The sequence below is a fragment of the Ictidomys tridecemlineatus genome, chromosome 2 (genome assembly GCF_052094955.1).
Source record: "Ictidomys tridecemlineatus isolate mIctTri1 chromosome 2, mIctTri1.hap1, whole genome shotgun sequence".
NCBI lineage: Eukaryota > Metazoa > Chordata > Mammalia > Rodentia > Sciuridae > Ictidomys > Ictidomys tridecemlineatus.
In genome coordinates, this window is record NC_135478.1 from 96,700,751 (window position 1) to 96,705,604 (window position 4,854).

Here is a 4,854-nt window from a genome sequence, read left to right on the forward strand (position 1 = left end):
TGGACCCAGACCTCGGCTATGTTAAGAGGGTCCCTCGGACCCTGGAAGAGTGCCAGTGTGTGCTGTTGTGTTTCTATGGGGTTTTGTTTATTTTATATATGTAGAAACACATATGTACAAACACACAAATACACAGAGACCCATGTATGCATATCTGCATGGATATGCATGCTTATGTCCATATGCATATACATCATGTACACATATACACACACAAACATATGTATACACACACACACACACACACATGCACACATGTGTCATGCAGCTACATTCCAAAACACTTTTCCCAGGTGTGCAAACATGATAGAGTACTTTCACAAACTAATACAGCAGAACATCTCCAGGGGACCCCTACCACCGTGCAGGCAGTCCATCATGGTGAAGAACATCATTATGCTGTGACTGTGTATAAACATTCCCAGTTCACACACTGCAGGAAGTACAGTCGCATTACTGACAGCTCACACCATCCCTTGGAGCCGAGGTCATGAGGTACAGTGACCATGTGCGCGTGTGCAGAAGAGCCCCTCTAGCAGTCTGACCAGCAGCTTCTCACCTCCCAACCTCTGCAAGAATTTTCTGGTACTATCTGACCCAGAGACAGATTTGAGGGGTTTTCCTTTAATTTGCTGTTTCCTGGCCCCCTTGCTGGCCAACCGTGCACTTAAGCTCTTTGTTACTGCAGAACCCCGGTGCCTTGGCCTCAGTTTCTCTGCACGCCCAGCTGCAGGCTCTTGCTGGGTGGTAACAATATTAGCTAGTCACCTTTGGGCCATGGGGGCTGATGCTGTGGCACCTGCTATCGCACCCCAATTCTGCTCTGGGCAGCGCCTGGCCGTGTGTGGATACAGATTAGCAAGCTATGCTGGCCTTCCAGTGGCCTTTGTGGGACACTTATTTTCCAAGCTTTCCTTGTTGCTGGGGCCACGAGGTGACCCCAAGAGACACAATGAAGTTGGCCAGGGAACATTCTCTCCTGGGGAAACCAGAGCCCTGTTTCTCTCTGCTTCCCCCGCTCTCTGAGACACAGGCACCAAGAGGTTATGTGTAGGGCTTCCTCAGCCACATTGTCTCCCTGAAGGGGCCTCCTGAGGATGGGGAGGGAACAGGCCATGGAGAAGCAGTTCTCCTGTCACCTGTCTCCCTGCCCAGCCTTCCTGTCCTTAGGTTTGAACTCTCTTCAATGACATTGACAGGATGCTTCCCTTTGCTTTTCTTTTAACCGTGGAAGTAAAACACATTCATCCCACTAACATAAGAAAGAGAGAAAAGTAGAAAAAGAGCACCATCCTGTTAACCCCGTGATTTAAAGACTTCCCTGTTCCTAATCCTATCTTCCCGTCTTCCTAACTCCATCCTCGGGCTGAGCCAGGGGCACATGCTCTATTGTTTCCTTGGTCTCTCATTTGACCCTTGAATTCCCAAAGCAAACACCTGCGACTTTAAGTAAACTCACAGACACAGGGTTAAAAGCCCTCTTTGGGTGGGTGCTGTTCTGCACAGGCCATTGTCCTCCAGCTCTGGGATCCATGAGGCCCTGCTGCTGCTCTCAGGAAAATCAAGTGCATGGGAGAAGGTAGATGGTCCCCACTCTTGGCTGTGGCTTGCTTATTCTCACCTATGGTTTTCTTCTTTCAGGCCCAAGTCATTTTGGAGGATTCACATGCTCAGGTGAGACATTCTAACAGTGAGATAATCTAGTCACAATGACAGGAAAATAGTCAAAAAGAAAAAAAAAATCCTAATGCAGGAAGATTTGGTTCTGAATAGCAATTGATGAACAGGTTCTGCTCTTTCATCCTTCCTCACGATGCACAAAAGGAGCAGCCTCAGTGTTGACGAGGGCACCATTGGTCAGTGGGGGTGGTAATTAAATGGCCTTTTCAGAAAGTTCATATATTCACAATGCAGTTTGAATATTTGAGTTTATAGGAGATAAATAATCTAGAGGGTAAGGGCATGCATTGGCTTTGAGACTGCTTTTCATGTCAAACACTTGCAAATTCACGGCTAAAATAATCCCTGCAACCCTTTCTTTTCAGGCACAATTTTCAAAATGGGGCTGATCTTGACAAAAGTTTGAAAGGTACCTTTGTAAGTTCAAAAGAAAAATGTTTATGGATGGACCTAGTTGAATTTTTAAGTATGTAAATCTGTTCTCCCCATAAGAATGAAAGATACTTATTTCTGAAAGTGCCCTGTCAGAGCGTTGGTGCAGTCAGAGTGGAGAGAAGCGAGTTGGCTAGGAAGCGTTCCCAAGACTACCAGAGATGTCATCGTCTCTAAACTATGGAGAACAGGAATTTTGGAGATTAAAAATGGGCACCTCGCCCTCTTGGAAACAGATGACCTTTGTAACTCTGCAATCAGTTCATTCTCTCTGTGTGTGTGTGTGTGTGTGTGTGTGTGTGTGTGATGCTGGATGTGGAGTCCAGGGCCTCTGGCATACTAGGTGAGTGACCAGGGCTCCTGGGCTCCAGTGACCCTTCTGCCTCAGCCCCTTGAGTGCTGGGACTACAGGGAGCACCGCTGTATTCCACTCATTATTTTAAAACAAATCATATGTCTCTATTAATATTTTTTGTTCACATTCTAATTATTAAGCAGGAAATTTATGTTTCTATATTATAGCTGAGGAGTTAATTTCGTAGTCGAGCACTTGGACTTTATGTGGAAAAGTGAGTTTGGGGTGCGGCAGCGACTGAGTCAAGTCACGGTGGAGGCTACAGAAGACCCCTCCACCTCAGGACCACAGCCCACAGCACAAAGCTTCTGCGTGTTACATACCTGGGTGTTCTGTAGCTAATTGTAACAATGTATCATGGATCACCAGGAAGTGAGATATAAGCAAATCAGTGTAACAACCAGACCTTGCAGAGGTGCAGGCTCTTTCAAAAGAGGCTCCAGACTCTTCACTGACACTGATTTTCCTTTGATTCTGGGAGGATCTGGCTTTGGAGATGGAAAGGGTGAAGACAGGAACAGAGAGGCCTGGATGTGGAGCCCAAGGTCCCTGGCACAGGAGCAGGGTCTGTGCTTCTTTCTCTAACTCTGACTAAGTCTGAATGAGTGCTGGCTGCTGAAAGGCTCAGGAAGCAGGGACCTGAATCCAAAGTTCCCTCACGCAGCCTTTCTCCTCTGATCTCTTGCTCCAGGCATCCTTGCTGAGAGCCATCCATCTCTATCCTTGGACACAGCATGAGGAGGACCAGCGCTGTGTCAGTTTGATTAATCCCCCTGCCCTAGTGTTTATAGCCAAAGGCCTTCAATATTCTCAGGAACATTATTGCTTTTAGTTCTTGTTACAGTTGACTAAGCTTTCTGGAACAGTTCAGCATAGGGAACCCTTAAAATGGAAGAAGGCTTTATAGTCGGACACTTAAATATATGGAATTTGTATCCAGGTTGCTTGTCCAAATCCCAGCTCCAATCCCATAGCTGTGCGAACCTGGGCAACATACTGAACATCTCTGGGCCTCGATTTCAGTTCTTGTGAAATAGGAAATACTCTCCTAGGGTAATGAATTAAAGATGGTGGGATGTTCAGAACAACAGTTGGTACCAGGAAGTTCTCAGGCAGACCTGGTAAGCCTGTTACTACTAACCAGACCTTCTAGGAAACAACAGCCGCTGACTCTCAGGTAACTTCTGTGTTTCCTCTCCCCTCTTATCTCTCCTGAGGCCATGATCAGGGATCTCACTGTGAGAAGGTGATAAAGGTTAATATCTCACAATATTATTTCCCCGTAAATAACTGACAAGAGCCTGAAGACTCGCGCCCTCGGAGGCTCACGTGGTCAGATCTCCATAGCCATCTGAACATAAAAAGTTTCACCATGTTCTGCTCTCTAGGTCAGAAAAAGGCAGAATATCCCTGCTCAGCTGTTCAAGGAGGTAAACAAGGATTCTGTCACAGTCAGAATTTGACTTTCCTCAAGACCTGGCAATGCTGGGGTACTGTTAAAAGTAAAATGTAAATTTCCCTAGTTGACTTTTTCTTCAGAAAGATGATACATGACTTTCCTCCCCTCAATGCAAATCAGACATTGAAATGGAAGACGTTAAGTGTATAAGGAGAACAGGGCCTGGACTCCTTGCCTCCAGACACAGGGAGCTGGGGGCACAATTGAGCAGGATTCAATATAGCGCTGAGGCCTGCAATTGGGTGATTTCTCCCGACACCAACCCTGCTGTCCTTTGTGGCATCTTCATGGGTTGCATCCTGTTTACCAGAATATTTTAAGTGCTTAGAATCAAATCAAGTCAGCTGACAAGGTTTAGAAGAAGCTTTGAAGAAGGAGGAGGACAATACTGTTGGGGGCCACCATCAACATTGGCTCAGGGAGCACATATCAGGTAAGTTGTCATGGCTTGGGAGAGGAAGTCTGTGGCATGTGAAAAGTGTGTGTTCAACTTTACAAGAAATATTCATGGTTTTCCAGAACAGAAACACCATTTTATATTCCCACCAGAAACACATGAGAGTTCCATCATCCCATATTTTCTTTAGGGTTGGGTGTTGCCTGGCTTTTGTTTATTGAACCATTCTATCAGGCATGGAATGTTCCACCTCATCTGCATTTCTGAACTGAGTAATGACACTGAGTTCCTTTTCCTATGTTTTACTAATGCATTTGTTCAAATATTTGCACATTATTTTTAGACTCTATTTTATTAGATTGTGTGAATTCTTTCTATAATAGGGATAATGTGTATTATTAGATAAGCACATCACACATTTCACGTCTGGGCTACCACCTCATTTTGAAACAACCAGATCCCCCCCAAACAAGTTAAAGGGGCACATAAGATCTTATTTGTGGACCTCTACAGAATGCTCTGGAGAAAGCT

The 4,854-nt window shown here is 45.5% G+C and overlaps 1 long non-coding RNA gene across 1 annotated transcript; it reads left to right on the forward strand.

The window, feature by feature from the left end:
- Positions 1 to 1,606: 1,606 nt before the first annotated feature.
- LOC144369879 (uncharacterized) lies at positions 1,607 to 2,349 on the forward strand. The gene is made up of 2 exons (XR_013429718.1): positions 1,607 to 1,674; positions 2,046 to 2,349. It is a non-coding gene; the product is annotated as an uncharacterized LOC144369879 (long non-coding RNA).
- Positions 2,350 to 4,854: the final 2,505 nt, after the last annotated feature.